The sequence below is a fragment of the Monomorium pharaonis genome, chromosome 2 (assembly GCF_013373865.1).
Source record: "Monomorium pharaonis isolate MP-MQ-018 chromosome 2, ASM1337386v2, whole genome shotgun sequence".
Lineage (NCBI taxonomy): Eukaryota > Metazoa > Arthropoda > Insecta > Hymenoptera > Formicidae > Monomorium > Monomorium pharaonis.
Window position 1 is genome coordinate 31,749,603 of NC_050468.1, and position 12,777 is coordinate 31,762,379.

Here is a 12,777-nt window from a genome sequence, read left to right on the forward strand (position 1 = left end):
GTTGACGTTATCCGGAAACGGCCCAGTAGAGCCCAGCATCATAATATCCGCGTCTTCACCGGAAACGTAGCAACGCGTGGCCGTTGCGTCGGGGAGGGAAAACGAACACAGTCGTGATTCGTGCCAACTAATCGGAACGATCCACCGTTTTTCAGCCCCCTTTACTTATGGCTATCGTTTAGCCAGATTCGTACGCTTGTCATTGCAATTCGTTCCTCGCATGTAATAACGCCGAGATCGTTGTATGGAGATATTTGCAACGTGACATCGGTACGACGGGATTCTCCTGCCCGTGTCTCGAGTCCGCGAGAAATTTATCGCGGAAGAGCCGACAGAGTCCCGAAACTTTGTTCCGCGTATAACACTCCGCGCGGTTCGGGCTCGTACGTATTGTTGTTGTAGGTTTGAAATTGGCGCACGTCGCGCCGGCCGAAACGAACGCGCACACGAGTTTTCGCCTTGAATGAGTCAAAAGAGGACTCGTGCCAGAGAGAGACTCGGTTTCCCGGGGGAACATCGCCGGCCGTATCCGGGACCTTCGTCCGTTCGCTTTGATTTATGTCCTTGTAAGTTGACGTCACTCGTGTGCGTCCGCCGTACTCCCGGCCTTAGTGTACCCCTCGTGTGTGCACAAAGGATCCTCCGTCATATTATCCCGGGCGTAGCGTATATAAATGACCGAAATTGCGACTTATTGTGTTTGTCATCGGCACGGGGAAATCTTGCACGCTGATTTATTATCTTTGCCTTTGATCGCCTTCGTCGTCTTTTCTCGACCTCATTGTAAAGTATTCGCGCGATCCAACGAAATTTCTTCTGGATGAAGGAATAATAATAATAATAATTTGTCGCGCATAAGTTGTCGCAATCGATGTAACTTATAACGAGGTAAATTCGCGAGGTAAAAAACAAAAAAAAAAAAAACAAAATGGATACTATGCGCGACTTGTGCGCGCATTTATAATTATAATTTTACAGTCCCGTTACACTATCGGAACTTCGGGACACGCCGCGCACTCGTTTTAATTGCAATTAAAATCTTTTACATAAGTTAAAGGAAGGCTTGTCCATGCGGAATAATTAGCAAAGTGCTTTCAGCGTAGGACGCCAATGGCGCGCCGTAATTGGCAATAAAACATTTCATTGAACCGCTAACTTGGCCCCGCGCGCGGAAAACGAACGAACCTGGGGGAGAGCCTATTATCTTATGATAATTCGCGCCCGGGGTGAAATTAATCGAGTAACTACAATTTCATAATGGCTGCGCCCTTAAAAGCGGGAGAGAGCCCGGGAGTCTACAACTCTTATTCACAAATACGGCGTTGCCGGCTCGTAGGAGGAAGAGAAGGGGACGCCTGTCTCTTCCTGTCTCTTTCCCCCCGTTCGTTCGATCTATTTGCCCTCCGTTCCCGTCGCACCTTCGCGGGCCCATGCGTATAACTCGAATGACATAATTGAATAATATAACGTGCCACCCTTCGTGAACAGAACTGAACCGCGCCGGGCTGAGCTGAACTGAGTAATAGTAGAGCGAGTCCGGGGCTCATGGGACCTCTCGTCACGCATATTTCATTACGCGATCTGGCAACCCTGGTAACCCCATCTACGTCTACAATCCGACCTCTCCGTGTCCCCAGCATCACCACTACACGACGCGACGTAGATTCGCGTCCGAGCAAATCGACCGAGCCGATCGAATCGAGAGAAGATGACGCAACACTTCTTGGATCGATTCGAGTAATAAAGCGTAATGAATCTCACTCCTATCTCAGGATGCACCTTTTAAGTAAAACGTACGGGGGACAGCCCCCTCCTGGTGTCTCTTTGATCATACAAATCAACGTATTTAAATTCTGACTGCTCCATTTCATCATGTAAAATTTTGTCCTTTTGATCATTTTTACTTTAACATTTTAGACAGCCTAGCTGTTAGTCAAGAACAAATCGATTTTATTAATCTATAAAAATTTTCAAATGAAAGAGGCAATGGTGACTTTTTAATATATCGCGTGTGTTGAATAAAATTTATAGTTGTCAAATAATGTTTTTCATTTTATTAAAATATTTTACCAAGACGCAACAATATAAAATACAGAAAAACTTTTTACATTAAGAACAGTAAAATAATTATAGTCAGAAGCTCCATTTTTATACTTTACTGCTATAATAATAATAATAATAATCTTGTTTATTATTCTACTACCTATAAATAAATTTTACTGTAAACTGATACTTTCAAATATTAATATTGTAAAATATATATCAAAATTTCTATGTAGCAAATAAATTTACAATTACAACAAATACAACTGTCTTTTTTTACATTTGCTATTATTTACGTAGTAATGACAATAACCAAAAATTATAATTTGCATTGTCAAAACAATTATAAATATAGAGTTGGCATTGAAAATGACTGTGGAGCATAGTAATTTTGCATTCATTTTTGTCCCTGAACGTAGACCAGCGATTTGATATCTATAACTGGTACCTGTAACGCGCACCAGTAATTTTCTTACATGAGAAATAACGATAACCCTCAAGCTGACTTTTATCGCGATATGGTAATTTCCCAAAGACGCGGCATACGTATGTAACGTAGCGATCGCGCGCGAATAAGATATACGTCGAGATATCTGTATAATCCGAGGTATTAGTAAGCATCCTCGTGACACTAGCATATTCCGCCGGGCTACTCCATTTGCACCAGATCCCTATCCCGCCGTTCTGCCAGCTCGATATAATACCCCGGTAATTCTCCGGGGAAACGATTCTCCACGGATCCGTTGCGCCTCGCGCTAAAGAAGTCCTCCCCCATCTACGGCGCGATTCACATCGATTCACACTCATAAAACAACGCGCGACTACATTTTGACAATTCTATTACGATTATTTCGTCGCGCCGACAGCTGCTGCACGCTCGACGACCGTCTCTTCCGTTCTGTCGCGCAATAAAAAGCGGTGCCAAGTGATCGTGTAATTGCGCCTCGAGGAGATATGATTTCTTGTCATTGAGTTCGTGCTCGCGTGCACTGATTTAATTGCTTTACATTATTAGTAAAAAAAATATGTTAAAAATGCAACAGTTTGCGGACATGAAAAATATTTACCATTGAATTTATCAAAATAACGAAAACTTTTTTAATGTAATTAATTAATTATTGATTGTTACTTTAAGACTCAAACGTGTTATAGGGTAATTTTCCTTAACTTTATCGCCAAGCTCGACTCTAAGAATCTGTTGATGAAATTGAAATCGCAGGTTTTGAAATCTCCTGTACATAATGGGGACTGGACAGCGGAAGAAGAAAATTGTTTCATTAGTATGATCGACCGAAATATCCTGCATGCTGATTCCTATGTTTGGCTGATCAGGAAATGAAATATCTGTGTAATTGATCGCAATGCGTGGTAAAAACTGTACGACCGGTATATTGTTCCGTACAGTATTATAATGTAAATATCAACCAGCGATAGATAAATGTATATCTGTTCGCATGGCAAATATTGTACGAGATGTTTCAGTTACGATCAAATATTCTGTATGTCGTTATGTTTCAATAAATATTTTTAAAAATCTAAAATGTATATAAAATTTAAGACATCAAAAAATTGTTTTACTATCAATATATTATTCAATTTGTTACTACGTTATCTATTTACTAATAATTTTGTTTAAACTAATGAAAGTTCTACGAGTCAAAACTGTCTCTTAATTTATAATTTCGGAATAAAATTTATTATTTCATACATAATATTTGAAGATAGAAAATTATCAATTAATGTAATTTATTTCAAGCCTTTTAAACAGTCGACTTCTCACGCATCGAAATAATTCGTATAAGACCCGTTACTGTTTTCCAGCAGCAACTACTATTGCAATAAATACGCGAACGATAGGTGATACTTTATCGTCGATGTACATTTCTTTCCGTTGGACAGGTAAGACTCGTCTACGTGAACAGAGGCCGATCGGATAAGGAATGCAGTATCCACGACAGCCGGAAAAGGTAGTACGGAACGGAAGGAGAAGAACTACTGGGGCCAGAACACATGTATGCCACCGTATATGGGAACGCATTGTGAGCGCAATCGCGTGCCACGTGAGCGGTACATATTGCCTTCACAACTGGTCCATTTAGGGATGTCGCCTTTCATATTGCTACGGTTTAAGCACTCACCTAACGATGACCGTCCGGTTGTTCACTTTATCCAAGTGATTTGCACTGTTCTACCAAGAATGGCAAGTTCGCTGCCGGATTACGTGTGCCGCCATTTTAATTTACAAATGTTCATTAATGTTTTTTTAAATATGTAACAATGTTAAATCTGAAATAGAATGATTCTACATTATCATAGTATTAATACTATGTGATCAATTCTACTTGGCTGTTTATGCGCTATTATAGATTAAAGAAATTAATTATATACATAAACCTAATTATTTTTCTATTAAATAATATCATGGATTACTACTACTAAATATATTAATCAGTTATCAATTAATTTTCATAGCCGTGTAATAAAATGTTATAAAAAGTATTAAAATACGAGCGATATCTTCGCAAACTACTGGCCCATGTACGGATATTCTACAACTCCGCGATTCGAGTATGCTATAGCGAACAGTTAAGGCCGTAGACGAGAAGATACAAAGGGGGAATAGAAAGGAGGGGGGAAGGTTAGGAGACAAGAAGGAGATGGGGTTCGGGGGCGAGGAATTAGAGAAAGTTTTCGAGGGTTGTACTGACCCCTGTTCGCTCATTGTTAATATTTAGGGTAGCCCGGCGCCACGAACAATGCTGAATGTCCCCCAACGTGCAAGGGGGAGTGTCTAACGTTAACCTGTTTCAGTTTTAGGCCGCGTACACTCGCATGCGTAGCGTGTCTGTCTTCTCGTACACACGCGAACGAACGTTCTTGCTCGCAGAATCCCCCGGGTTATGATTAATGGATCTGGCGCATATTAGCGCCCACTTGGTGCACCCTCGTTGAGCTCCGCCATTCACGATTTGCATTTGCAATTTAATGATCCTCCCTGGAGGCTGATTGACTTCTGTAATCACGGAGACCGATTTCTCGCGCGTCTCGATTGCTATCGCTCAGATTTTGTTACTTATAGTCACTAACACGAATCATTAACGTATTATTACGGCAGATTATAATTATATAAACTCGAAGATTAATATGTTTTTCAGTAAGATCTCGAAGCATGTATCGAATACTAAATTTTGCTTTAAATCGTCTTTGTAAAAAGTATACTGCGTTTACGGATAAAGATAAATTTATTTAGAAAATAAAAAAGATGGCTGCATTGCAGCAGAACCATAGAAATAGGTTTATATACTACATAAGTTTTGGACGTGAATAGCGTATCGGGCACACTAGAAATTTGTTGCAACCGATGCAATTGACGACTACAGTAGTACGGTATAGCAACTATCGCTGGGTCAGCAGATGGACCGAACTGACCGATGCTTTCAAGGGGACAATAAAGCTCATACACATTGTATCCCACTCGAGTATTCCATTGTAGCCGTATGTGAATCCGTGTCGTGCCACGATCCGATAATTGTGATTTCACCCACGAACCATTTCGACGAATCACCAAAGGACCGTAACGAAAGCGGAGCAATATTTTCTGGCTCTGAATCATGCGCGGGGCATTTCCTGTCTGTGTTTAAACTTTTCGAGCTTTTGTACCAAAGGGGAATAGAAAGGGGAAGACGGGGAGAAGAATAATTAGAGAAGAACCTATTAGTCGCACTTTGTCCGCGACTTCCACAAACTTTACTTCTCCCCGAGATTCCAAACTCAGCAGTATGCAGATCAAACTAGCCGCGAAACGCATAACCACCTGCTATCGCTGAATTGCGCTCGGGCAACATTAGGACGTTGTACTCTCGTCGTGCGTTACCGTGAATATCGAGACCACGGACTAGCACACCACGCCATAAGGATGCAACGGAGGAGGATATACACGGAGGGGCTCGAACGAGGAAGTAAGAAAAGCACGGCTAATGGCCGAGCATTCGCGAGGTTAGCGTGCAACGCCGCGTTTCAAGACACGCAAACCCGGGGCCAGGGCTCGTGGTAGGTAACAACCCACCATCGTGTGTCAGTCGGCTGATTGACAAGTCGAAAGATTTGCCCGCGATTATTATGATTGTCCGTGTTTCGTATCGTTCGCTTACTAAAATTGCCGGTGGGTCGCCAGGAGGTCAGCGTTAATTATAGTGGTGCCGGTTAGGCAGGCGGACGGATATCTATCCGTTTATCGGATCACAACGAGTCGCTCCGCCGACCATGCCGGAGCGGCTCGAGAGAGATCGTTCGCTTCGTTCGACATCGCTATCGGGGCTAACGGATGAACAAAAGAGTAACACGCGAGGGAAACAAAGAGCGGTGTGTATGTGTCTACGGCGTTTTCCCTCCCGATGTTTTCGCTATGCGCTCTCAAAGGCGGATTTATACACATTCTTTCGTCCGTCGATTGATGGTACCTTTTATTTAGGTTTATTAGGCCTCCCTTTCTCTGTAACTGTGCCACATGCAGTACTCTGCTTTTTATTTTATTTATAAAATTATCATCCTTTATTTTAAATAAATATTTCTTATAACGATGCTAATGATAAAAGTATTTATTTATTCGACGATCTCGTCGCATGAGTTGTGCGTCTGCTCTTTGCGTCTGAGACCTCCGATGAGAATTAAATTGATTTTCATTCGATCGCTACCTTTTAGAAGGCAATGGCAAATCGTTAAAAAAATGTCATAAAAATCATATTAATTTAACCGTTCCAAATCGACGTTAAACTGTTCCGTATATCTGTGTAAATTGTAGAAAACGCACATCACAGAAATACTGAGGAGTCACTTCTAACAAGGGACTAAGAACTGAGGAGAAGGATTTTTGATTAAAGAAATTTCGAACCTTAGCAATATTAGATAACATTAAAACTCATAGTATCGTAAAGTATCTATTATAATTATATGAATCTAGTTATATTTTTTGATTCAGTTATAATTAGTTTTATTTTGTATCTTATAATTTGAGTGCTACTCACAATTAGCCGCTTAGAAAACGATCATAATACTGAATATATCAAAATAATATGCACGAATAAAGTCTTACGCATATATACCAAAGTGTCATAGCAAACATGATGCAGAACAAAAAAATACATACATATGTAATTACTATATATTATTATAACATAGATATTATTATCTGTATTTCTAGATTTACTTTTAAAATAAATAAATTTATATCTAATTATTTGTTAAAAAATATATATTTGTATTTGTGCCTAATTACATTTTTATCAAATATATCTGTAATTATATCTCTAGTTATTTTAAGAAATGTATTTCTTGCAACACTAAAAACTCATACCACTTTCCGAAATCTATTTCAAACACGCGAGAAATAACAAAGATCAGATAATCAAATCTAACGTACTCTTCCCGGAAGATACGCGCGACCGACCATGAAGTTAGAGCAGAACGACGTATCCTTTCTCTCTGTTAGCTCAATTAGATAATATCAAGCAAAATCTGCCGTTTCCCGAAATCCAACTCTCACACTGACTTCCGCTTGTTAACGTTAAGTTTAGTATTATGCTCAGTCGTGCTTGCATGCGTAATAATTACAAAATAAACTAAAATAATGTGCAGCTATAAAATTAATTTTTTATGTTTATAGGAGAAAAATAAACAATCTCGATGAACACGATATATTTCGTAATTATATATGTATGATGCTAATAGAATTTTAACTCTTACGTTTATTGCTTGTGATCTTTGCTTCAATAATTTCGTGAATGATTTTTTTCTTAGAAATTTATACGACTTTGATTCTGATGTCATATTATCAGCATAGCGATAAAGATAAATTTACTCGGATAAAAGCAATCTTAATATTTTAATTATAATAATACAAAATATTGTTTGATTAAATTAATTTTTATAATTAATAATTAATCGTTATTAAACAATAAATCTGTAATGAATAGACCAAACGAGGTAAAAATCGATCTCTATCTGTCAATATATAATTAAATTATAAAGTAAACCTTAATATTTCAGCGAAGGTAAAACGTATATTTGTGTAAGCTTACCCGATTTACTGAACAATTAAATTAAATCGGCTCATGAATCATACACTATATATATTCATTTCTCAAGATCACAATCAAATCACACTTATAATTTGTGACCCTGTGTAATTGCATTTCGTGTGGTGGCCGGGAAAATCTGGAAAAGCCACGATATATCATGCGACCGATCGTATGAATGAATAGACAGAAACGACATGGCACACACAAACGGGCGGAAGAGTGCATCGTGGTCGGAGATGCAGTTAGGGTAGTGAATAGGAGAGAAGTAATTCTCCGGTATAATACTGCGTCAGCAGCAGCAGCAGCAACAGCAACAGCGGCGGCGGCGGCAGCGGCAGCCGCCGCCCGCCGTGGGTTTCCCGGGAGAACAGATACGTATGCTAATGCAACGCGATGCTCGTTATAATAATCTACAAGTCGAATGCGCACGGAACCTCGCTCCACACTCCCTTGCAGGTTGCCGGTGACACTGTGCCGGCGCTATCTCGGGCGCGGGATCACGGCCAATAGGGGTGGAAGGGGGAGGAGGGGGAGAGTGTGAGGGTCCTACGTAAGCCGGTTATCTAAATACCGTAAATAACAACACCCTCCCCCTCCCCCCTTCTCCCCTTTCTCAGCATTGTGGAGAAAAGGCCTGCGACCATCTCTCCATGTATCATCCCTTTTCGCGCCTCCCTTGCCTCGTGACGCACCAACCCCTTCCGTGCTCTCGGCCCGCAACGCTCCGCCGCGCAAAGGAATCTCACCCGAATGACGTTGCACCGCGTTAGCACGAACGTGCATTATTTTGCACTTCTAATGTTACAATTAACAGACAGTCTCCGCTTTCAAAACTGCCAAGAATCAATCATAAAAGTTTTTGCATTCCGATAAGGTTATCAAAGACCTTACCTCTGTGAACCTTAGTCTTAATTTAATTGTTCTTATCTTTTTTCCGAAATCATAATCAGGGAAGATGAAAGATAAATTAAATTACGATCCAAGCAGTCGTCAAGTGATGCCAGACATAGGAGGAAACGCTTTTCTTACACTTACAGCATGCGTCATAGTTGTGACAATTAATAACTATTCTCCGCCGGTGGTAGCAACGGAGTTTTCGCCAGCATCGGAGTCAAACGGCTGTCAGAGGCACCAGCCAATAGACAAATGAATGCATCGTGACGGAGCGGCATTTCCCGCTTAGTCTGCCGTGAAAACGGCCGGTGGGTTTCTCCCCTTTGAAGACCGATCGTTAGACGTTATCGTTAAAAACGTTATCGTCATCTCGTAAATAATCTTTAATCTCCGAAACGCGCCGCGAGGCCGCGCCTTTCCCCCCTTCTTGTCAACCCTAAAATGACGCTACCTCGTCGTTTATGGATGCGGCTACGCGGGAAGATGCTATCTCTGGATTATTTTCTGGATAGACGGATACATCTCCGGTCCTGTGTCGGATCCGCTTGACACGTGCGCGGCGACGACGTTTGCATTAGTTCGCACGTTATACCCATCGAACGACGACAGGACTGCTAACGCGACGTTCCTAACAAAAGCAAATATGAAACGAATGGTCACCCTTACGTAAAATACATATCGATCCACCCTCTGACGCCGTTCTCGGAATGTACGACATCGTTATCGAGGATTATCCTTTACGCGGCTCAACGATGCCGTTACTGCAAAGCGCTAAAAGCGAACGAGGAGAGCGAAGAAAAAAAGGTATTTGCACCGAGCGCGACTGAAGAAGAGGTACGCGCGTTATCTATAGGTATATGCGAGGTACCTGACTTTTAATAAATACATTGGTCTTCTAGACGTTATATACTAGAATTATATTGAAAAATATTTCGCTGTCTAAATCATGAAAATATAGAATACACTGAAAAAAAACTTGGTTATAATAATCCAGCCTTGGTCCAAATTACCCAAAACCTTAGTGAAATAGTTTCAACTAAACGTAAGATAATTATAACAAAATAATGTACTTATAATGAAATGTTTATAATTATTACCAAACGTTTTGTTAATATTATTATAATTTTGTTATTATTACTACGTTTGTTTATAACAACCAAATATTTCAACAATATTATTACTAAATGCATTTCACAGATTTACCAAGAATTTTTTTCAATGTATGAATGCTCTCTTACAAATTATACAATACAATATAAAAATTCATTCTAATGTAATAATATACATTGGAAATGCGATTTTGAAACGTCTAAAAATTTAACTAAATACACTGAGAAAAAAAGTAATTGATTCAACAAAACATTTAGTTGCGGGCTGCCAACAAAAAGATATACTTAAAATAATAATATTTGCTGTTAATGCAAGTGCAATAACGTTGATTGGACTATGTATTTATTTAGCAATACCATATATTGTTGTATTGAATATATCTTTTGTTGGCAGCCCGCAACTAAAAAATTTTGTTGAACCAATTACTTTTTTTCTCAGTGTACAGATCTAAAAATAATTTTGTTTGACCAAAATAATTATGTATCAGGTAAAATGCTCAAACTGACTGTTTTAACATTTTTAGTAATTATTTTGATGATCCAACAAAATTATTTTTCTATAATCTGTAAATTTTTTTAGATACTTCAATAAAATCGTTCTTTCCATATATATTTACGTAACTGAAATAGATTAAATTTTTTTATAAGCTTGTTAAGGATATTAAAGTTTTATTTTTCAGGAAATTTAAATTTAATCTTGCATTAAAACAGCAAATAAAATACACGATAGAGAAAACATTTTATATCTATCGTAAGTTATTTAACATATATGTGTACAAGATACTTTTAATTCTATAAATAGAATAATATTAGACAAAAAGGAGGGAAAAGGAAAATTATTATCCCTATTTCTAATATTTCGACACGATTTACATCGACGCAACAAAAGGGAAATGACTCTTCAAATGTATTGAAAATGTTGCGCGATATCGGGCGCGTTTAGGCAATCCGATAAATCAGGAGGGGCATAGACGAATGTCGACGTAATGTAAAAGAGAGAAAAGGGGGACGTCACCTACTGTCAATATCCCTACCGCGAATTTGCCATTTCTTACCCTTATGTTGTCTCGTCGCTTTTTATTGGTATCTTATCCGCAAATGTATCCACGAGTGATTGCACTGGCGGTGCTTCATACGTTTTGCGAGATAGTGAAGGAAAGATGACGCAGACTTGAATAAAAGGGTGATACACAATTGGAACAGCTATCACAAACTTACCTGTAACAAAACAAAGAATCAATGTGTTACTTTTTATGTTCACCACGAACGTTTCAAATAGTTTCTTTTTATAACGATTCCTGATATGAAATTTTATGAAGGTTTATTTATTGTCACTTATTTAATCAAGTAATTAATTTTTTTCATACAAACGTAATACGGATATGTCATTGACACAAGTTTTCCAAATTTTATTATCGTTTGCATTCGACATCTAAAAGTATAAATTGACTTTAAGTCACAATTCAAGAGCAGTAATGGAAAGTCTCTCCTTGACGCGCGCATCTGCATCTCCGCCATCTTCGATTAAATTCCGGAGGACAAGGGAGGGATAGAAACGATGAACTTTATTTTATAGCCGACGCGGGGGAGCCGGAGAGTTCTTTAGAGGTAGAATATGTTTCGTATCATCATAGGGGATTTAGCGCCGTCTCCTTCCTATCCATAACGCTCCCGCCCGCCTGGCAGCCATTTTGAATACATTCTCACCCGAGGAGAGTTATCTGCGAAGTGTTTCGATTTCCCATTTAAAGTATCTTATATGTACACGTTCTCCCGGGGAAGGATGCGCAGAAGCATCGAGAATAGACGGAAGAGAAACGGATGTCTGAAAATATTAGCCTATTCGCCGTTATTTCACTGACATCCCCGTTTCCCGTATAAATTCCAGAACGATTGCGTTCAGAAAACTTCGAGTCAATAAAAAATGAAAATAAAATAATAATACGATAAGATGTTATCAATATAGAAAAATTAATTCGGCATTTTGATATTTTGCCTCCGATATATTTCCTTTCCTTCTCGATGATATTCAAGGAAAGAGAAAGAGATAAACGACGATCGCTCCGCGTCTTTCAATAAATCGTGTTATCGATCGCGGAGAAACGTGTATTAATGTCATCAAGCTTCAACGGCTGCTTTCGCATTCAGATCTCGACGACACTGAGTAATATACCCGGACGAAGGGATAACTTTTTTTCGATCCTCTCGTGAAGGAGAAAGAGAGATAGTGAAACAGGGAAGGGAGGAAGGGAGGTAGGGAGGACGCTGATGGGCGGCTGAAAGAAAGAAACAGTGGTCGGTATTGGCTCGCTAGTGGCGTATGCTTATTTTAATTGAAACAGTCGAACACCGCCGCCACCTTGCCCCCTGCCATGTCTCCTTCTCTGTATCCCTCCCCCCCCCCTCACCCCCTCGGTCCCATACAGAAGGCGACAAACTCTCCCTCCCGGCTCTGCCCTGGCGCCCCGTTAAAACGACCTACCGCCGCGCTCACCCGAGGATATTGTTTCAAACGAATATGCAAATCATGAACCAACCCAGAACGTGGTCCGCTGTAATTTCTATTGCTTCCACCTAGCGGGCGACACAAATAGATATCCTTAACGCTCCCCAGATCTAAAGGAGAAACGTGCGCCGAATGTGCTCCGCGATCC

At 39.8% G+C, this 12,777-nt stretch overlaps 1 protein-coding gene and 1 pseudogene across 1 annotated transcript in view; one reads left to right on the forward strand and one right to left on the reverse strand.

Moving 5' to 3' along the window:
* The window catches only part of LOC118644457, a 36,277-nt pseudogene extending 31,855 nt beyond the window's left edge, over positions 1-4,422 (forward strand).
* Positions 1-12,777, reverse strand: part of LOC105839254 (homeotic protein spalt-major) — a 296,514-nt gene that overhangs the window by 236,848 nt on the left and 46,889 nt on the right. The gene's annotated exons all lie outside the window — the stretch shown is intronic.